Here is a 24076-nt window from a genome sequence, read left to right as displayed (position 1 = left end):
CTTTTCTCCACACCCTCTCCAGTGTTTATTGTTTGTAGACTTTTTGATGATGGCCATTCTGACCGATGTGAGGTGATACCTCATTGCAGTTTTGATTTGCATTTCTCTAATAATTAGCAATGTTGAGCATCTTTTCTCATGCTTTTTGGCCATCTGTATATCTTCTCTGGAGAAATGTCTATTTACATCTTCTACGTATTTTTTTTTGATTGGGTTGTTTTTTGTTTGATATTGAGCTGCACGAGCTGTTTGTATATTTTGGAGATTAATCCCTTGTCAGTCACTTCATTTGCAAATATTTTCTCCCATTCTGTCGGTTATCTTTTCATTTTGTTTATGGTTTCCTTTGCTGTGCAAAAGCTTTTAAGACTAATTAGGTCCCTTTGGTTTATTTTTGTTTTTATTTTCATTACTGTAAAAGGCGGATCCAAAAAGATACTGCTGCAATTTATATCAAAGAGTGTTTTGCCTATGTTTTCCTCTAAGAGTTTTATAGTATCCAGTCTTACATTTAGGTCTTTAATCCATTTTGAGTTTATTTTTGTGTATGGAGTTAGAGAATGTTCTAGTTTCATTCTTTTACATGCAGCTGTCCAGTTTTCCCAGTACCACTTACTGAAGAGATTGTCTTTTCTTCATTGTATATTCTTGCCTCCTTTGTCATAGGTTAATTGACCATAGGTGTGTGAGTTTATTTCTGGGCTTTCTATCATGTTCCATTGATCTATATGTCTGTTTTTGTGCCAGTAACATACTGTTTTGATTACTGTAGCTTTGTAGTATAGTCTGAAGTCAGAGAGCCTAATTCCTACAGCTCCATTTTTCTTTCTAAAGGTTGCTTTGGCTATTTAGGGTCTTTTGTATTTCAATACAGATTTTCAAAAGTTTTGCTCTGTTCTGTGAAAAATGGCATTGGTAGTTTGACAAGGATTGCACTGAATCTGTATATTGCCTTGGGTAGTATAGTCATTTTGACAATATTGATTTTTCCAATCCAAGAACACAGTATATCTTTCCATGTGTTTGTGTCATCTTCAGTTTCTTCATCAGCATGTTATAGTTTTTGGAGTACAGGTCTTTTGACTCCTTAAATAGGTTTATTCCTAGATATTTTATTCTTTCTGATGTGATGATTAATGGGATTGTTTCCTTAATTTCTCTTTCTGATCTTTTGCTGTTAGTAGAAATGCAACAGATTTCTGTGTATTACTTTTGCATCCTGCAACTTTACTGCATTCATTGATGAGCTCTAATAGTTTTTTGGTAGTGTCTTTAGGATTTTCTATGTATAGTCTCATGTCATCCGCTAACAGTGACAGTTTTACTTCTTCTTGCATAAACAAAACTAAAAGACAACCTATGGACTGGGAGAAAATATTTGCAAATGATGCCACCAAGAAGGGCTTAATTTCCAAAACATACAAACAGTTCATACAGCTCAATATAAACAAACAAACTAGTCAAAAAATGGGCAGAAGATCTACATAGACATTTCTCCAAAAAAGACATATAGATGGCCAACAGGTACATGAAAAGATGCTCAACATCACTAATTATTAGAGAAATGCAAATCAAAACTACAGTGAGGTATCACCTCACACCAGTCAGAATGGCCATCATGAAAAAGGTGTGGAGGGTGTGGAGAAAAAGGAACTAACCTACACCACTGGTAAGAATGTAAACTGGTACAGCCAATGTAATGGAATATTACTCAGCCATAAAAAAGAATGAAATAATGCCATTTGCAACAACATGGATGGACATAGAATTTTCATACTAAGTGAAGTAAGCCAGGCAGCAAAAGACAACTATCACATGATATCACTTATATGTAGAATCTAAAATAATAATAATAATGATATAAATGAACTTATTTACAAAACAGAAATAGATCCACAGACATAGAAAACAAACTTATGCTTACCAAAGGGGAAAGGTCAGGGAGGGATAAATTAGGAGCTTGGGATTAACATATACACACTACTATATATAAACTATTATAGATAACCAACTAGGACCTACTGTATAGCACAGGGAACTATATTCAATATATATTTTTTTTTTTTTTTTTTTTTTGCGGTACGTGGGCCTCTCACTGCTGTGGCCTCTCCCATCGCAGAGCACAGGCTCCAGACGTGCAGGCTCAGTGGCCATGGCTCATGGGCCCAGCCACTCCGCAGCACGTGGGATCCTCCCAGACTGGGGCACGAACCCGCGTCCCCTGCATCGGCAGGCAGACTCTCAACCACTGCGCCACCAGGGAAGCCCTATACTCAATATTTTGTAATAACCTATAAGGGAAAAGAATCTGAGAAAGAATAGACATATCTATGTATAACTGAATCATTTTGCTGTATACCTAAAACTAACCCAACACTGTAAATCAACTGGAACTTCCATACATTGCTGTTAGGAATGAAAAATGGTACGGCTGCTTTGGAAAACAGTCTGACAGTACTTCATTGGCTTAAACCTATATTTATCACTGTACCCAGCAATTCACTCCTAGTGAGGTAAAAACACATGTCCACACAAAGATATGGTTGCAAGTGTTCATAGCGGCATTATTCACAACAGCAAAAAGGGCGGCTACCCAAATATCCATCAACTGTGAAATGGATAAACTGTGGTATATCTCTACAATGAAATACTACTCAGCAATAAAAAGGAACAAAATATTAATAACTCAAAAACATGAATGAATCTCAAAAATTTGCTATGTGTAAAAATTAAAAACTAAAGTCCAGGTACTATAAGATTCCAATAATATGAAATTCTAGAAAAAGCAGAACTATAATGACACAAAGTGGATCAAGTGACTGCCTAGAGCCACAGTTGGGAAATTTTATTGAGAGCAAAGCGGCATGAGAAAACTTTTTAGGATGAGGGAACTCCTCTTTTTCTGATTGTGGTGGTTCAAACAATTTAATTCAATTTAATTGTATGAAACTGCCAAAATTCATTAAACTGTTCATTTAAAATTCATTAATATTACTGTATATAGGTAACACTTCAATAAAGGGCATTCCTAAAATAATTTTTACATGTGGAGTTTCTCAAGAATTCAAATGGTATAGTTCAAATGAGGTCTTTTATCTATACCGTATCCTTTCACCTTTAATGATTTGTACATCTAGTTTTTTTCCTCAACTACAGAATTATAAATAATGTTTAGTCAAATGGTGTGCAAATGACTAATAAACATATTAGTCATTTTACTGTTTAGATCTTTTCTTTTTCATAATAGGCCAAAGGAGGCCCAAACCTGGCTAAAAGTTTTAGAAGTGATTCAGTCTCCTTTATCATGAAAACACTGCTCTGGGTTTCGGTATCAAAAGATACAAACATAAAGGAGTTATTCTGTGATTTTTGTTTCTTTGTTTTTTAGATTGTAATAACTCCATATAACTACTGGATAATGGAAATGAAGGTGATTGGTGGGAAACATGCAATTAAATGTGATTATAAATCATGCTCATTGGAAAGGTCAATGTCATTTTGATACTTTTAAAATTTTCAGGGCAACTAACAAGTATGTTCTTTTGTCTGCCTTTCTACCAACCTCACCCACCTTAGTGGTCAATTTAATCAACCTGATATGAAACTACTAATATTACTAATAGAATGTCAAAGGTTGTAGGGACAGAAACATCTACTGAATGAAAGTTAATATATTAACCAAATGGTGCCTTTCCACTATGGTTATACAAATGCCCAATTTATTGCTTCTTTTGGGCTTCCATTCACTCTTTCATAAAGTGTCTTTTATCTTCAACACTGTATTTTCCAAACTAATGCTAAATTACAGAAAATTGAGCATTTCTAGGACCTTGGAATGAAGCAGGCAATCTATTGAAGATAATCTTCTTAAATTACTGATTGTGACCTAAGAGATGTTATATAAATAACTATCAAATTATCTGCTTATTTTATATTTTATTTCATATTTATTATATTTAAGTTTTTTAGTAATTGTTTTCTTTAAAAAAAAAAAAAAAGTCCTGCTAGTCATTCCATGCTGAGCAAATTAACTAACATGTTCTGGATCAAGTATTTGCATCTTAAATATCCAAATATATAAGTACAATTAATAAAGAAAAGTATATTTGTTTTCAAATACTTGAAGGGCTCTTACCTAATATGGAAGATAGCCTTTGTTTGAAATTCCAAGTATACAATTTAATGAATTTTGGTAATTTCATACAAGTAAATTGAATTAAATAATTTGTACCTCTACAGTCAAGATACAGAAGAGTTCCGTCATCCTAAAAAGTTCTCTTTGCTCTCAATACATTTCCCACCTCTGGCTCTAGGCAGTCACTTACCTACCACAGGAGATGGTCTTGTTTTGAGTTGTTTCAGAGTGTGATTTTTACTAATGGATATGAGTTAAAGAGATATCAGTATGATATAAGGAAGAGTTTTCTGACAATTAGTTATAAACTCTTCATCAATTAGAGAGGTCTGAACACTTGCAAATTAAAATCAATGCCTCAAAGTCTCTTCCCATTCCAGGGTTCTATGACTATCTTGTTCGTGCTTTGGAATAGCATGTTCTAGTTAATTTGCATTTTTCTGAATAACCCTAAGTTAACTCTGGGTAACTCTTCAGGTTTTTGTTTCAACACTTGGTGACAGTCTTTATAAAATGTGTTATAAAAGTGTTCTGTCTTATTATCTTGGTGTACATTGTGCTAGATTTGTGGGGTTTTTTTTTTTAATGATTGAGAATGTTGTGATGACTTGGAGTCACCATCATTTCTGAACATTAATCATCACTGACAAAATTATCAGTGAAGAATATGAGGGAGTTTAGGTTCTGTAATTTGCTTTTTTAAAAATAACCCTTTGATCTCAGTTTTCTTTGTTTTTCATCTTTTTCTCCTCCCCTCCCATACCCCCAGTAGACTCCTCTTTTCACTGTCTGTCCCTGTCTGCATCAACTGGCTTGCCAGTCTGAATCTGAATTGGTGAAAAATGCCAGTTTTCTTTATTGCTTGTCTCCATGCCCTCTAATCAGATATTTCAAATTTACCTTTTCTTCTTCTTATTCAACAACTCTCTAGCCATGACAACCCGTCCCCTTCCTCACACCCGTCTTATCCTTATTACCTGCCTGCGTGGATTATTTCAACCACCTCTTTGTTTCCAGTCTTTCCCAATTCTGACTAACTTGTATATTTCACTGTCAAACTAAGCTTGTCTGAATTCAGGATTTCATTCCTTAGCACAAGAGCTTGCAGGGATTTCCTACTGCGTGGCCCATCAATTCCAAACTACCCGCACTAGGCTTTTAAATCCCTCCACAAATGGCTCTACTACATGACTTAAGATTCATTTGTTGCTCTGTACACACTGGCCCTTTTCTGCCTCTGGAACACATGTTCCTACCCTCATGTTTTTGCTTGACATGACATTGTTGCTCAATCATCTTTACTCTATCCAAACTGAAGGTGTCCTTCAAGTACTACTTCCTTCACAAAACCTTTTCTGTCAGCTCCTATCCATACCAATTTCTAATGAATGGAGAATGCTTAGCTCTCAATAACTCCCTTCATTTTTACACATTAGCTCTATCTCTGTGCTGGATTGTACGGTCCACAAGGGCAGAGACCAGATCCTATGTTGAATTTGTTTCCCCATAATGTCAAGTACAATGCAGGGCACATAGTATATAGTATTCCTAACTTTACAATGTACTTTTCACATACATTTTCTTTCTTATTTTATATACCATAAATAACATAAACACCTGCAGATTGACTTATTTGTTGTCACTCATTCCTTGCTTACCTGAACATCGCTATCATTTATTGTTCTGAAAGATGTCCTCTTACCTCTTCTCTTCTTCCAAATGTAAATAGTATTCACTACTTTATGAAGGTCAGTAAATATTGGCATTGATATACCAGTAAGGAAAGAAAACCATAAAAGCGAAAGTATGAATTATCTGTACTATACTAAATGAAATCAATCCTAATCATTAAAAGTTACGTAGTTTTTTAAAATTTTTAAATGGCCTAAACTTATATGCAGATAAAACAGAGACCCACAATTCTTTATCTGCAATTCTGAACTACAGAAAGCTCTTAAGCTGAAAGTCTTTGTAAGTTTATAGTCTTAATTTATCCCACTTAAAATGATGTTTATATGTTTTGCTGCAAATATATTAATATATTGGGTTATAGGGTACTGCCCTAGACCCTGTTGCGAATGCTTCCTAATAAAAAGAATGTGTATTGTATTACCTTTTTTAAAATCTAAAAAAAGGTCTGAATTCTGAAAATGACCTCAGGGGTTTCAGATGAGGGATTATGGATCTGTAATACATTTGTATAGTGCTCTGCAACCCTTCATTTAATAATATCATTTGATCCTCCAAATAATGTTATAAGGTAGCTACTACTACTGTTATTATTTCCATTTTCCAGATTAGAAAAGATGCAGAAAGATTAAGTGACTTGATGGTGAATGATAGGACTGAAGCTCATGTTTTCTAATTTTAAGTCCTAATCCCTTTTCTATGCCAATACTTTGAGCAGATGCTTTGGAAGTCATTCTGAGTTGTAGATTCTTCATAGACAAAATACAGAAGGTACAAACTGAAGATAAAATGATGACTTAAAGAGATACCAAAGATTAAGTTTCCTCTGAGTTGAACGTTTAGAGTCTAATACTTTCTAAAGACTATATGCATATATATGTACATGTATATATGTACATATATAAGTAGTTTGTAAAGTCAATTTCACTCCCCGTTAATATAACTTACATGACAATAGTACAAAATCTGTACCTAAGTTTCTTAAATATTTTCATGTATAAACAATAGGAGATTTCTGTTGACCTTGGAGAAGATATGAGCCTTCCTTTTAGACTAAGAACAGAAAGCAGATAAAATATTCTAATATAAGGAGTATGAGGTGTATGTTTTTGTGGCTAGGGAATTTGTTAAAAGGCAGAAGACGGCTTCCCTGGTGGCGCAGTGGTTGAGAGTCCGCCTGCCGATGCAGGGGACGCGGGTTCATGTCCCGGTCCAGGAAGATCCCACATGCCACGGAGTGGCTAGGCCCGTGAGCCATGGCCGCTGAGCCTGCGCATCCGGAGCCTGTGCTCCGCAATGGGAGAGGCCACAACAGTGAAAGGCCCACGTACCGCAAAAAAAAAAAAAGGCAGAAGAGAAAGCAAAGAAACCATAAATGGGATGGCAAGTAGGTTGGCTTTCCAGAATGAGAATTCTTCTAAGAAAAGGGCAAAGGAACTTGAGTCCAGGGACTGTGTCCTAGGCATACTTGTGTTCCAAGTGTGCTTGGGCTTAGTAAATGTCCAACAGATGAATGACTACCAAACGAAACTAAGTATGATAGAAATGATAGGCAAATATTTCTGAATCCTATTGTTCAAAGCTGAAAAATAAAACTGCATCAAGTTTAGGATACTCACAGAATGGGTCATTACAGTTTTGTAGAACTAAAACTTCCTTAATTCCCATATTCTAAGAAAAGCACTGAGTTTTGAATGAGCCTACTGAAATTTAAATTCTAGCTTGGCCACTGGACAGCTGTGTGGCCTGGTACAAAGAAGTACATTTAAAAGTCCCAGTTTCCTTAATTGTAAAAATAGGGATAATAATATTTACTCTGAATAGTTGTTTTAGGATTAAATTAGATAATATATATGGAAGGGATAACATAGCACCCAATACATGGTCATCCTTCTTTGCACCCCTGCTTCCTTCCTTCCATCCTTTCATCCATCCTTCCATCATTAACATCCATAACATCTTTCCAAAGTAGCCAACTCTGGCCATACTTTTGGTGTAGTCTGAAACAGGGTCAGAAAAAGAAGACCCACAAAATTCTCCTCTTGCTGTTCTGTGCTCAGGTATACCAGAACACTTGGGGCACAGCAGGAGAAAGGTGAGCTACAAGAAGGGCTTTAATTACTGAGAACCTGCTCTGCACCTTCCTAGAGATACCACAGTGCTACCTACCTATTTACTCATTCATTCCTCAAGTATTTGCTTAGTGGTATTACCAGGTATAATACTTCACTAGGTTCTGAAATTATTGAGATAATAAACTCAGTCCTCAAAAAGGCAGGGGACCACATGGTAGGGAATACAGAAGTTTAAAAAATAATTGCAAATCATCTCTCAAGGTATATAACACTAGAAGTCAGTAATCACATACCTCTGTATTACCATAAAGGAAAAAGTGAGATATCTTGCCTGAGAGAAGCAGAGGACGAGTCTGGAGACAGAGGTGGACAGAGAAAACTTGGCAGAAGAGGGGACATTTAACATATTCTGAAAGATCTTTAACCTTTAAAATCTCTTAGGATTTTTCCATCTTCAGTCATGGTTAAACTATAAAGAATGAAATTGATATATCAAAATTTCAATAAATGTTTTATTCTTTTTATTGGATCAAGTTTTTACAAAATGCTGGTTTCCATTGTCTTTATGTTGATGTAGTTTTGTTCTCTCCTAGCTCCCCTCCTGACTGGATGAGTCACAGCACGTCTTACAGCAGTAATACATTAGGTTAATAAAGCAATTATTTAATTGACTCTAATTTCATTGGCATTTCTATTAGCTAAAGGAAAGAGGTTCAATCACTGTTTACATTTGTAAAGCCAATATTATGGTTTAAATTATGGCCTTTGGACAAAATTGAAAATTGAAGCCTGATAATCCTTAAAGCAATATTTACAGAGGACTCTTTGTCTTTGTAAAGAATAAAGGGAATGGAAACAAGAGCACATTAAATCAGAGGGGCTTTTAAATATTCATTTTGCAATCAGGCTCACTGGTTTCCAGGCCACTATCTACCTTCATCATTCTTTTTGTAAAGAAATACCAAATCTCTTGCTTTAATTAGCCTGTGAAATAGAAACTATTGCTTCACATTTTTGTTTTTGATTCTGGAGTACAGGAGTTCCAGATATAACTCTCACAGTACAAATATTATTCTTCAACAGAAACATCTTGGGAGATACTGCAAAAATGCTGACATTTTGAATAGGTAGCTTGATTGAAAGTGCATGCTACCTAACACCCCCTAGTAAAACCTCTTACAACCACCCAATGAAATAACTATAAAAACACTAAAACTGATAAAAACTAACAACTCCAAGATCAGTCAGTAATCCTGTTGTCAATGGTTTTCCATGAATCACAAGATGATGGAAGTGGTCTAGATGGAGTTCTCTTACTTTAAAGATGAATGACCAAAGAACCCAAATAGTGCTTGTGAAAATATGCTCCAGCTTGAGGGAATGTGAAAATCACTCTGAAAAACAAATAAACAAACACACAGAAACATGCTTAATATGGGGATCAGACAAAAAGGTTAGAACAATCTAGTATCCTCCATAGGGTATAAGGCAAGCCTCTGAACAAACTGTAGAAACCCGTAGGTTACAATATGTAATGCAAGAGAAGCAATGAGATGCAATAACAAGAGGCCAAAGTAACAATGGAAGTGGATAAGATTTGGAAAAAAGTAAAAGGATTTAAGTTGGCACTAAAGAAAATCAAATTAATTTTTATATGTAGTTAATTTTAAGAAAGAGGAAAACAGATTTAAAGCATCCAGGAAGGAAAAAATAAAGCAGGTTACCTAAAAAGGGACAAAATTAGGCTGGGCTTAAACTTCTCTGAAGCATTAAGTGCTATGAGATGATGGCACATCTACAGCATTTTTTTTAGTGCCATCTTTAACTTACAGAAAGGTGACAAAAATAGTACACAGATTTCTCATTTACCGTTCACCCAGATTCCCCTTATGTTTAACATCTTACATAACCAAAAAACACTTATCAAAACTAAGAAATAATCCTTAGGATACTACTCTTAACTAAAGTACAGAACTTTTTTCTACCATTGTCCTTTTGTTGTTCCGGGATCCCACATTGCATTTAGTTGTCATGGCTCCTTAGTCTCCTCCAATCTATGCCAGTTCTTGAGTCTTTGTCTTTCATGACCTTGACACTTTTGAAGGGTACTGGTCAGTTATTTTTGTAGACTGTGCCTCAATTTGTTTGTCTCATGCTTTCTCGTTAGATTAAGGTTGTGCATTATTGGTAAGGAAACCAGAGGCAATGGGCCCTTCTCAGTGTCACATATCAGGGATTAAATAACATCAGTAAGTCTTATTACTGGTGATGTTACTCTTGGTCACTTAGTTAAGCTGGTGTTTGTTAGGATTCTCTAATGTTGTTACTCTTTTTCCTTTGTAATTACTAAATATTTGAGGGAGATACTTTGACCTTATGCAAATATCCAATTTCTGCATAAACTTTTACCTATTAATTTTAGTAGCCATTGTATTGTGTGGCAATATTGCCATGGTGTTTTAATAGTGATTTCTATTTCTCTGTATATATTATTTAGAATTGTTATTTGAGTAAGAGTTGTCACATATCCCCCTATTTATTTACTTATTTATATTAGTATGGATTCATGAATATTTATTTTATTATTCGGTTATAATGTAATGCAATCATTATTTATTTTGTTGCTCAAGCTTTTCCAACTTTGTCAATTAACTTTTCCAGGCTGGCTCCTAAGCCTTTTTTATATACTCCCATCTTTTTTTTTTTAACCTCCTTACTTTCTTTCTTTCTTTTTTTTTTTTTTTTTAAATTTTATTATTTATTTATTTATTTTAGGCTACGTTGGGTCTTTGTTGCTGCACGCAGACTTTCTCTAGTTGCGGCGAAAAAGGGGCTACTCTTCATTTCGGTGTGTGGGCTTCTCATTGCAGTGGCTTCTCTTGTTACGAAGCACTGGTTCTGGGCACAGAGGCTTCAGTAGTTGTGGCACACGGGCTCTACAGCACAGGCTCATTAGTTGTGGTACATGGGCTTAGTTGCTCCGCAGTACGGGGGATCTTCCTGAACCAGAGATCGAACCCATGTCCCCTGCACTGGCAGGCAAATTTTTGTTTGTTTGTTTGTTTGTTTTGTTTTTGAAATCGCTGGCTTTATTTATGATTTGCTCATTTTACCTTCTTTACCACCTTTTTTTTAATTTCTGAGATATACATTTTAAAGTAATAACTAGAATTATGACATAACATTATACCAGAATATATAAGAATTTTAGAAATTTCATGCAATGTCTGAAACATTTATATTAACATATTTCCATACGAATAACCCAAAGAAAGTTTAGTATTAGTTGTTTTTTGTTTTTGTTTTTTTATACTGCAGGTTCTTATTAGTCATCAATTTTATACACATCAGTGTATACATGTCAATCCCAATAGCCCAATTCAGCACACCACCATCCCCATCCTACCGCAGTTTTCCCCCCTTGGCGTCCATACGTTTGTTCTCTACATCTGTGTCTCAACTTCTGCCCTGCAAACCGGTTTTCTAGGTTCCACATACATGCGTTAATATACGATATTTGTTTTTCTCTTTCTGACTTACTTCACTCTGTATGACAGTCTCTAGATCCATCCATGTCTCAACAAATGACTCAATTTTGTTCCTTTTTATGGCTGAGTAATATTCCATTGTATATATGTACCACAACTTCTTTATCCATTCGTCTGTCGATGGACATTTAGGTTGCTTCCATGACCTGGCTATTGTAAATAGTGCTGCAATGAACATTGGGGTGCATGTGTCTTTTTGAATTATGGTTTTCTCTGGGTATATGAGCAGTAGTGGGATTGCTGAATCATATGGTAATTCTATTTTTAGGTTTTTAAGGAACCTCCATACTGTTCTCTATAGTGGCTGTATCAATTTACATTCCCACCAACAGTGCAAGAGGGTTCCCTTTTCTCCACACCCTCTCCAGCATTTGTTGTTTGTAGATTTTCTGATGATGCTCATTCTTACTGGTGTGAGGTGATACCTCATTGTAGTTTTGATTTGCATTTCTCTAATAATTAGTGATGTTGAGCTTTGCATGTGCTTCTTGGCCATCTGTGTGTCTTCTTTGGAGAAATGTCTATTTAGGTCTTCTGCCCATTTTCGGATTGGGTTGTTTGTTTCTTTAATATTGAGCAGCATGAGCTGTTTATATATTTTGGAGATTAATCCTTTGTCCGTTGATTCGTTTGCAAATATTTTCTCCCATTCTGAGGGTGGTCTTTTCGTCTTGTTTATGGTTTCCTTTGCTGTGCAAAAGCTTTGAAGTTTCATTAGGTCCCATTTGTTTATTTTTCTTTTTATTTCCATTACTCTAGGAGATGGATCAAAAAAGATCTTGCTGTGATTTATGTCAAAGAGGGTTCTTCCTATGTTTTCCTCTAAGAGTTTTATAGTGTCCAGTCTTACATTTAGGTCTCGAATCCTTTTTGAGTTTATTTTTGTGTATTGTGTTAGGGAGTGTTCTAATTTCATTCTTTTAAATGTAGCTGTCCAGTTTTCCCAGCACCACTTATTGAAGAGACTATCTTTTCTCCATTGTGTATCTTTGCCTCCTTTGTCATAGATTAGTTGACCATAGGTGCGTGGGTTTATCTCTGGGCTTTCTATCTTGTTCCATTGATCTATGTTTCTGTTTTTGTGCCAGTACCATATCGTCTTGATTACTGTAGCTTTGTAGTATAGTCTGAAGTCAGGGAGTCTGATTCCTCCAGCTCCATTTTTTTCCCTCAAGACTGCTTTGGCTATTCGGGGTCTTTTTTGTCTCCATACAAATTTTAAGATGATTTGTTCTAGTTCCATAAAAAATGCCATTGGTAATTTGATAGGGATTGCATTGAATCTGTAGATTGCTTTGGGTAGTATAGACATTTTCACAATGTTGATTCTTCCAATCCAAGAACATGGTATATCTCTCGATCTGTTGGTATCATCTTTAATTTCTTTCATCAGGGTCTTATAGTTTTCTGCATACAGGTCTTTTGTTTCCCTAGGTAGGTTTATTCCTAGGTATTTTATTCTTTTTGTTGCTATGGTAAATGGGAGTGTTTCCATAATTTCTCTTTCAGATGTTTCATCATTAGTATATAGGAATGAAAGAGATTTCTGTGCATTAATTTTGTATCCTGCAACTTTACCAAATTCATTGATTAGCTCTAGTAGTTTTCTGGTGGCATCCTTAGGATTCTCTATGTATAGTATCATGTCATCTGCAAACAGTGACAGTTTTACTTCTTCTTTTCTGATTTGGATTCCTTTTATTTCTTTTTCTTCTCTGATTGCCATGGCGTGGCTAGGACTTCCAAAACTATGTTGAATAATAGTGGTGAGAGTGGACATCCTTGTCTTGTTCCTGGTCTTAGAGGAAATGCTTTCAGTTTTTCACCATTGAGAATGATGTTTGCTGTGGGTTTGTTGTATATGGCCTTTATTATGTTGAGATAGGTACCCTCTATGCCCACTTTCTGGAGAGTTTTTATCATAAATGTGTGTTGAATTTTGTCAAAAGCTTTTTCTGCATCTATTGAGATGATCATATGGTTTTTATTCTTCACTTTGTTAATATGGTGTATCACATTGATTGATTTGCATATATTGAAGAATCCTTGCATCCCTGGGATAAATCCCATTTGATCATGGTGTATGATCCTTTTAATGTGTTGTTGGATTCTGTTTGTTAGTATTTTGTTGAGGATTTTTGTATCTATATTCATCAGTGATACTGGTCTGTAACTTTCTTTTTTGTAGTATCTTTGTCTGGTTTTGGTATCAGGGTGATGGTGGGGCAGGCAGATTCTTAACCACTGTGCCACCAGGGAAATCTGTAACATCCTTACTTTCTGATGCTCCAGGCTCATATTGTGTTTTTCCTGCCCTAGCCCTAGAAGTAGCCGTTTCTCTGAGGAGTCCTGTCTTTTGCATAGCAGAGTGGAATTTATAAACCAAGATTTAGGTGCCAGCTGTTCATTGCTACTGGGGTACCTTCTAGCTCCTTTCAGTGGATAGAGCTAGGAAACACATGTGTAGGTACTAACTCATGCAGACAAACACATCAAAATTTATTTCTGTATCATTTATATGTAAATATATTAAAAGAATAAGTTCATATTGATATCTCCAATTTTAATCCAACATGACAGGGTTCATTCTAGCTTTCTTCCCTTATTTGTAACTTCTTTCTCTTACAGTAAGAAACATGACTCCCATTTTCTATAATTTCTGATAACCCTACTATATCAACATAAGTAAAAATATCTTTAAAAGCATCTAAAAATACTTTTAAAATCTAAAAAAAAATTTTTAATCTAAGAGAGTAGTTTTACATTTCTTAATCCCTCTGTTAGAAACAAATTACCAACTAGAGAACATTGTTCGTGAACAGCTCTTTTGTCTTTAGTCTTAAAACAGTTAAAACACTGCTTTCCAGAGTTTCTTAGCTTGGCTCCTTTCTTGTCCACCCCCTTCAGTGTAGTTATGTAATTCATTTGTAATGTTGTGTGATTCCCATGTCACAGTCTGTATTTCATATTCCCCCCACAACCTAGTTGATTTTGTTGTTGTTGTTATCGTATAATAAAATTCACTCTTTGTGGTGTACAGTTCTATGTGTTTTGACAAATGCAGAGAGTCATGTGTCGACCACTAGAGTTCCCTGCAGTACAATTTCATCAACCCCCTAAACAAGTTACCCCTTTATCGATAATCTCTCCTCCCATTCCTAACCCCTGGAAAGCACTGATCTGTTTTTTTCTCTGTACTTTTGCTTTTTTAGGAGTGTCTGTCATGTAAAATAGAATCACACAGCATATAGCCACTTGATTCTGTCTTCTTTCACTTAGGAAAATGCATTGAAAATTCACCCAAGTTGTTGTGTGAACCGACAGTTTGTTCCTTCTTATGGCTGAGTTATATTTTATTGTATGAAATAGTTTAAGGGCATCTGGGTTGTTTACAATTTGGGGCTATTGTGAATAAAGCTGCCATAAACATTTGTTTATAGGGTTTTATGTGAATGTAAATTTCTTTTTGTCTTAGGAAGACACCTAGGAGTGGGATAGCAGGGTTATCCCTTTCTTTATCCCATAAAGAAAGGATATCTAAGAAGACAGATCACATCATATAATATAAATTATAAAACCAGAACTCTTATTAAAATCAAGGGGGAACAGAATTCCCAATCTATTTAACATTCTTCCAGAATTTCTGGCTAGTGGAATAAGACATAAATCAGAAGTAATGGACTAACTGCTGGAGAGGAAAAGGGGAAAATGGTTATTAACTGCAGAGAATATTTCTTAGAAAACCCCAAAATACCACATAAAATCCTCTTAGAAATCAGTAAGGCTATGAAATATAAGAAAAATATTGAAAAATATCAATATCCCAGTAAGAAACTGAAGATACAGTAAAATAAAAAAAATCTCTGAATAATAGCAACATACACACCATAAAATTTCTAGGAATAACCCTAACCAAAATATGCAGGATCCATATATAGAAAACTATAAAAATTATTGAAATATAAAGGACATGACCATTGACTTTTGCAGTTACTGCCATTCATTAATTCATTCAATTTGATTACTTGCCCAAAATTTCGTTGCCACAGATATAAGTTCCATAAGAGAAGGAGCAATAATTATTGTATTCACGGTGTTATCCCCTGTGCCTAATATATTGCCTGACTCATAGTAGGCACTCCAAAAATATTTTTCTATATGCCAGTATTTTGTTCAGTTATCTGATCTATGAAGTTTGTATAGCTTCTAAGAAACATTCACTAAGTAGCTTAGTAGTTTTTGAAAGGAGTCTAGACTAGTTAATTACCATCACCTAGCAAATTGTAATACCCATCCATTTGACAGCATCATGACTCATGGCTTGAAGCATAGGTACCTAGAGTCTTGCATTACTATCTTTTGTCACTTTCCCTCTGTAACATTAATGGATTCCACAACACAACACCAAGAATTTCAAAGCTTAGGGGAGTTTAGAGGAATGGCCCTTCTCTATAAAAAGGTTGGTTATACTTCATCAATTCAATTTCTAGATCCCACAGGCAATGCTAGCTTAATAGCAACTGAATGGAAATGAAATTCTAGTAATTGAAAATTTGAGTTATTAAGGAAAGAAAAAGAAACAGAAAAGAAACCCACAGAATCTAGGAGCAGGTAAAAGTAAAATATTTCACAGTATGCAGTCTGAGCCTTTTATCTGAAATCTGCTTTCTGCTTCCATGTAATACAGAATTTAAGGTTAATGATTCACAGTATTCCATTGCTTGATAGCTTAATTTCATTTCATAATTAGGTTGACATTTTTCCTCATAATATTCAATTGCTAATATTTTCCTGGGTTTTAAAACTAATGGAATAATATACCATTAGATAAAGTTAGCTGAATAGCTGAATCACAGCTAAAGATAAAGCATTTTTTTGAATATTCTTATCATTTTCCAGTGTTTTATTATCTATGCGTGTGTGTGTACTTGTGTTTTTATGTGTTTGCTGGGGGTGGGGAATACTGTGTAGTAATTTCCCTGTTGTTCTTCTTCTAAATAGGGACTTCCAGTGAACAATAATAATGGTAATGCCATAGTTATTTACTGAGAGAACTAATCGGGATTCTGCAGTGGTGTGTTGAAGTTTTGTGAAAATGAAATTAGAGATGCAGCATATTTCAGCAGTAATGAATCTGTTTATGTTGTATAAAGCAGGGTTAAGATAAAGCAATTTTTCAAACTCAGTGCTTTTTGATGGTCAAGTGTTTATTCCATTGGGTCATTAATATACTATATTTCCAAAGAATTCTTTGGGCAAAGTTCGTCTTCTGGCTAATGTTAAAGATGAATTGGCCCACAACAGGCTTTTTACATTTTGTAATGATAATTCTAAATTGTTAGGTAAGATCCTCTTGAGTATACTCTATTGCCTATAAATAAAAGGGCTGGCAAAGACCTTGTTTTTAAAAACTGAATTTACAACAAAGTTAGGAATATTAAACATCAATAGACATTATTGGTTCTAGTGTATATTGCTGGGCCGATGATGGATTTTAACAGTAAAGAAAACTTAATAAATTTGATATGGAAATCGGAATTGTAATACAGTAGCAGGAACTCAACACGAAAATTTAGACATTAATGAGAATAAGCTTTGAATGTCAGCTTGAATTAGACTTCCTGCATTTTGGCCAAATTCATAGGTTATGGCAAATAGGTTAGGTGGTAGGACAGAAATAACTGAAATGATTTTGTTTACCAAATATTTCAATGCCAATTGTTCACTTTATTTTTTAATGCTTCCTAGCTATTTCCATTAAAAAATGACAAATATTCGACCTTAAATCTGTATCATTAAGTACAGAAGGAAGGTATTTAAATGGACTCCTTTTGGAAGTTAAGTTTAATATTAGTCAACTGATATATTTGAAGTTAGAATTTAAATTAGGGAGATAAACTCAGAGGAGAGGAATGCAGGGCAGTGCTGTGGGGATGTGAAATGGGGGAAAAGGCTCTCCAAAATAGTAAAGCCTTCTCTCAAGATATTAGGTAGTTGTGTTGGGTTATTCACCTGGCAGTCATAGAAAGAGGTAATATACTGCTTTACTTACTCTGTCACCAAAAAGCTCTGGAAATGTCAGTCAGAATTTTCTGTATATGGCAATAACTGTGATATACCCACTGCAAAATAAAGCATTATTAGACATAATCATACCTTAAGCTGTGATGACAGATCTTAAAATGACTATAAGCAGTTGAAGGGGAAAAAGGGTCACAGTTATCTGTGGCACCAATTAAATTGACAGCATACATAGGATTTTACTCAGGGAGAATACCAGTGATCTGCGTTGGGCCACCATTTAGTACATGCAACTCTGCAGTGAGATTGCTGCTGGAAGATGCCTTATAAACAAGGGCTGGAAACATGGCATGGCTTTTTGAGGCAAGACTGTTTTTTCACTACCTATCAAGATAAATACCACACCAGTGATGTGTTCATACACAAAATGGCAATGAAATAGAAAAAGGGCATCCAGGGTGATAGCTGTGGGAGTGAGTCAGTGAATTAATTCTGCTTAGCAAGAAAGATGTTTAAATTTGAAAAAAAATCTGTAAGTATTAAAGGGTATTCATACTTCCTTCCTGTTATGACACTCATTCGACTAAAATATAAATAAAAGGAAATGGACTGATAAGGTTGGTAATTGGCTATAGTGAGAAGAAAGCTGAATAAATGATTAAAGAATAGATTTTTTTAAATTTATTTAAAAGGATTATAGTTTTCAGATGTTTCATCTCTTAAGGCAGGGTGATGTTGATTTTTTTTTTTTAAGCAATACTTACATCTGAAATAGTATCATGTACATTTTTAGCCAGTACTCAAAAAAATTCCATATTCTATACAAATGGGGGAAATGCAATTCATAATTGACAAGGTATGAATTTTTTATACTTTAAGCCATGAGGTTGCCACATCAACAAATGTAATTCCTTAGCAAATATGTCTTATGTTTATATTTATGAAATGTACACAACTGACATAGAACCCAAAAGGGAATAAGTAAGCATTTTATATATATATATATATATATATATATTTACTTTGATTTACAAACTCCATTCTGGGAAATATTTATTAAATTAGAAACAAGGAATGAATGCAAGCAAAATGTGCTTAGAGTTTCAATTTCTCTTGGACTTGGTGTTACTTTTATGCATTTTACCAAAGCTTGGACTCACATCAAAGTGTTGGCCGTGTTTTGCTTTGATTTTTTAATTTTTAAAATGTATACAAAGCTACTCTCAAAGGTGAAAATGAAAAATTATTAAAACTTAAAATTCATCTATGGAGGCACCACATTGCAGTGGTGATTTCATGTTAAATATCCTAAGCTGAAACAGCAAGAATCTTGGAAAGAGTGACCAAGTCTGGACACATAATATACTCCACATTTTGTGTAGCTATTGAAGAGGGCACCACAGCTTACTGACGGGGCCATAAGATGAAAACATTTCTTGAAATAGCTTTGATATCCATTCAAATATAAGTTCTTTGAGGGTAAAGTTTTTTTTTTTGTTTTTTTTTTTGCGGTACGTGGGCCTCTCTCTGTTGTGGCCTGTCCCATTGCGGAGCACAGGCTGCGGACACGCAAGCTCAGTGGCCATGGCTCATGGGCCCAGCCACTCCGCAGCATGTGGGATTTTCCCGGACTGGGGCATGAACGTGTGTCCCCTGCATCGGCAGGCAGACTCTCAACCACTGCGCCACCAGGGAAGCCCCAAGATCTTGTTTAACATGCCTCTCAACCTCCTTGATATCAGCATGAAGTTAGAGGAAGCAGTACTTCTAATTATTTCCCCAGGAGTAAGGATGGGAAATGAGGAAGTGGTCCCATCATCCCCAAAGAGCTGAAGCAATGGGAGTTGTCTTGAGAGGCTCCTAATCTTCCACCACTGTAAAAGTTGAGGCATCTCAACTCAAGTGGGTCTGAAATAAATCAGGTCTTCCAGTTCTGGCCTGCCATCATGGGGTGCAAAGAGACGTTGTTGTTGTTTTTTCCTATTAATTAATTTGTTAACAAATACACAGTGGATATTAACTGGTCTTAAACTGTGAGCAGCTCACATTTCACTTATTATTATAGGAGACACAGAGACATAGGTTGCAGTAGATGTACTATAGTGGGTAAGAGCATTAACTCTAGAGCCAGCTGCTTGGGTTAGAATCCTGGCTCCACCACAGACCAGTTGTGTGACCCTGGGTAACTCCTCGTGTGTGGCAATAATTAAAGTTGCTAGACAAAGACAAGATGGTGGAGTAGTAGGACGTGAACTCACCTCTTCTTACAAAAACACCGAAATTACAACTAACTGCTGAACAACCATCAACAAAAAAAATGGTGGAACCTACCAAAAAAGATACTCTACATCCAAAGACAAAGAAGAAGCCACAACGAGACAGTAGGAGGGGTGCAATCACAATAAAATCAAATCCCATACTCACTGGGTGGGTGACCCACAAACTGGAAAATAATTATACCACAGAATTTCTGCCACAGGCGTGAAAGTCCTGAGTCCCATGTCAGGATCCCCAGCCTGGGGGTCTGGCAATTGGAGGAGGAGCCCCAAGAGAATCTGGCTTTGAAGGCCAGCAGGGTGTGATCACAGGAATTCCACGGGACTGGAGGAAACAGAAACTCCACTCTTGGAGGGCACACACAAGGTCTTGTGCACACCAGGACCCAGGAAAAAAAAGCAGTGACTTCATAAGACACTGGGCCAGACCTACCTGCTAGTATTGGAGGGTCTCTTGCAGAGGTGTGGTGTGGCTGTGGCTCACTGTGGAGACAAAAACACTAGCGGCAGTAGGTCTGAGGAGTACTCATTAGCATGGGCACTCCTGGAGGCCATTTTCCCACCAAGACCTGGCCCCACCCCACAGCCTGTAGGCTCCAGTGCTGGGATGACTCAGGCCAAACAACCAACAGGGCAGGAACACAGCCCCACCCATCAGCAGACAGGTTGCTTAAAGTCTTCCTGAGCACACAGCTGCCCAATAAACACACCCCTTGACACAGCCCTGCCCATCAGGGGGACAAGACCCAGCTCCACCCACCAGTGGGCAAGAACCAGTCCTTCCCACCAGGAAGCCTGCACAAGCCTCTTAGACAGCCTCATCCACTGTGGAGTCAGACAGCAGAAGCAAGAAGAACTACAACCCTGCAGCCTGCATAATGGAAACCACAATCAAAGAAAGTTAGACAAAATGGGATGGCAGAGGAATATGTCCCAGATGAAGGAATAAGGTAAAACCTCAGAAGAACAACTAGGTGAAGTGAAGATAGGCAATCTACCCAAAAAAGAATTCAGAATAATGATAGTAAAAATGATACGTGATCTCAGAAAAAGAATGGAGGTACAGATCGAAAAGATACAAGAAATGTTTAACAAAGACCTAGGAGAACTAAAGAAAAAACAAACAGAGATGAACAGTACAATAACTAAAATGAAAAATACACTAGAAGGAATCAATAGCAGAATAACTGAGGCAGAAGAAAGAATAAGTGAGCTGAAAGAATGGTAGAAATCACTGCCATGAAACAAAATAAAGAAAAAGAATGAAAAGAAACAAGGACAGTCTCAGAGACCTGGGACAACATTAAATGCATCAACATTCTCATTATAGGTACTGCAGAAGGAGAAGAGAGAGAGAAATGACCTGAGAAAATATCTGAAGGATAATAGCTGAAAACTTCCCTAACATGGGAATGGAAACAGTCACCCAAGTCCAAGAAGCTCAGACAGCCGCAGGCAGGACGGACAAGGAGGAACATGCTGAGATGCATACTAATCAAGCTGACAAAAATTAACAACAAGAAAAAATATTAAAGGCAACAAATAACATACAAGGGAATTCCCATAAGGTTATCAGCTGATTTCTCAGCAGAAACCCTGCAAACCAGAAGGGAGTGACATGATATATTTACAGTGAGGAAAGGGAAGAACCTATAACCAAGAACACTCTATCCAGCAAGACTCTCTTTCAGATTTGATGGAGAAATCAAAAGCTTTACAGACAAGCAAAAGCTAAGAGAATTCAGCACCACCACACCAGCTTTGCAACAAATGATAAAGGAAATTCTCTAGGTGAAAAAGAAAAGGCCACCACGAGAAACAAGAAAATTACAAATGGAAGAGCCCACTAGTAAAGGCAAACATGCAGTAAAGGTAGGAAATCATCCACACACAAATATGAACACACCAATCACAAGTACTGAAATTGAAACTGTGATTAAAAAATCCCCAACAGACAAAAGTCCAGGACCAGATGGCTTCACGGGCAAATTCTAGCAAACATTTAGAGAAGACTTAACACCTATCCTTCTGAAACTATTCCAAAAATCAGCAGAGGAAGGAACACTCCCAAGCTCATTCTGTGAGGGACACCATCACCCTGACACCAAAACCAGACAAAGATATCACAAAAAAAGAAAATTATAGGCCAATATCACTGATGAACACAGATGCAAAAATCCTCAACAAAATACTAGCAAACTGAATTCAATAGTACATTAAAAGGTTCATACACCATGATCAAGTGGGATTTATCCTAGAGAATCAAGGATTTTTCAACATCTGCAAATCAATCAGTGTGATATACCACATCAAGAAATTGAAGAATAAAAACCATAAGATCATCTCAATACATGTAGAAAAAGCTTTTGACAAAATTCGACACCCTTTATGATTAAAAAGCTCTCCAGAAAGTGGGAATAGAGGGAACATACCTCAACATAATAAAGGCCATATATGACAAACCTACCACTAACATCATACTCAAAGGTGAAAAGCTGAAAGCATTTCCTCTGAGATCAGGAATAACACAAGGGTATGCACTCTCACCACTTTTATTCAATATAGTTTTGGAAGTCTGAGCCATGACAATCAGAGAATAAAAAGAAATAAAAGGAACCCAAATTGGAAGACAAGAAGTAAAACTGTCACGATTTGCAGATGAGATGATTCTATACATAGAAAATCCTAAAGATGCTACCAGAAAACTACTAGAGCTCATCAATGAATTCGGTAAAGGTGAAGAATACAAAATTAATACACAGAAATCTGTTGCATTTCTATACACTAAAAACAAAAGACCAGAAAGAGAAATTAAAGAAACAATCCCATTTACCATCGCATTAAAAAGAATAAAATACCTAGGAATAAACCTACCTAAGGAGGCAAAAGACCTGTACTTGGAAACCTGTAAAACGCTGATGAAAGGAACCGAAGATGATACAGATGGAAAGATATACCATGTTCCTGAATTGGAAGAAGCAATATTGTCAAAATAACTATACTACCCAAGGCAATCTACATATTCAGTGCCACCCCTACCAAATTACCAATGGTATTTTGCACAGAACTAGAACGAAAAATCTTAAAATTTGTATGGAGACACAAAAGACCCCGAATAGCCAAAGCAATCTTGAGAAAGAAAAACAGAGCTGGAGGAATCAGGCTCCCTGACTTCAGAGTATAGTACAAAGCTATAGTCATCAAAATAGTATGGTACTGGAACAAAAACAGACATATAGATCAATGGAACAGGACAGAAGGCCCAGAAATAAACCCACAAACCTATGGTCAATTAATCTACAACAAAGAGGCAAGAATATACAATGGAGAAAAGACAGTCTCTTCAATAAGTGGTGCTGGGAAAACTGGACGGCTACATGTAAAAGAATGAAATTAGAACATTCTCTAACACCATACACAAAAAATAAAATCAAAATGGATTAAAGACCTAAATGTAAAACTGGATACTATAAAACTCGTAGAGGAAAACATAGGCAGAACACTCTTTGACATAAATTGCAGGTATATCTTTTTGGATCCACCTCCTAGAGTAATGAAAATAAAACAAAAATAAACAAATGGGACCTAATTAATCTTAAAAGCTTTTATACAGCAAAGGAAACCGTAAACAAAAAGAGAACCCACAGAATGAAGAAAATATTTGCAAATGAAGTGACCAACAAGGAATTAATCTCCAAACTATACAAACAGCTCATGCAGCTCAATATCAAAAAAACAAACAACCCAATCAAAAAATGGGCAGATCTAAATAGACATTTCTTCAAAGAAGACATACAGATGGTCAAGAGGCACATGAAAAGATGCTCAACATCGATAATTATTAGAGAAATGCAAATCAAAACTACAATGAGGTACCATGTCACACTGGTCAGAATGGCCATCATCAAAAAGTCTACAAACAATATATGCTTTAGCGGGTGTGGAGAAAAGGGAACCCTCCTACACTGTTGGTCAGAATGTAAATTGGTACAGACACTATGGAGAATAGTATGAAGGTTCCTTAAAAAACTAAAAATAGAACTACCACATCATCCAGCAATCCCACTTCTGGGCATATATCTGGAGAAAACCATAATTCGAAAAGATACATGCACCCCAATGCTCACTGCAGCACTGTTTACAATAGCCAAGACACAGAAGCAACCTAAATGTCCACTGACAGAGGAATGGATAAACAAGATGTGGTATATATATCTATACAAAGGAATATTATTCAGCCATAAAAATAATGAAATAATACCATTTGCAGCAACATGGATGGACCTAGAGATTATCATACTAAGTGAAGTAAGTCAGACAGAGAAAGACAAA

The 24076-nt window shown here is 36.0% G+C and overlaps 1 protein-coding gene and 1 long non-coding RNA gene across 2 annotated transcripts in view; one reads left to right on the top strand and one right to left on the bottom strand.

Annotated features, from left to right (window-relative positions):
• Window positions 1-24076, top strand: part of KIAA0825 (KIAA0825 ortholog) — a 403281-nt gene that overhangs the window by 366284 nt on the left and 12921 nt on the right. The gene's annotated exons all lie outside the window — the stretch shown is intronic.
• LOC137221497 (uncharacterized) lies at window positions 8392-23602 on the bottom strand. The gene is made up of 3 exons (XR_010942039.1): window positions 20178-23602; window positions 17500-17569; window positions 8392-9293 (listed from the first exon to the last, which is right to left on the bottom strand). It is a non-coding gene; the product is annotated as an uncharacterized lncRNA (long non-coding RNA).

Source organism: Pseudorca crassidens, chromosome 3, assembly GCF_039906515.1.
Source record: "Pseudorca crassidens isolate mPseCra1 chromosome 3, mPseCra1.hap1, whole genome shotgun sequence".
Lineage (NCBI taxonomy): Eukaryota > Metazoa > Chordata > Mammalia > Artiodactyla > Delphinidae > Pseudorca > Pseudorca crassidens.
This window is presented reverse-complemented; position numbering and strand designations above follow the sequence as displayed.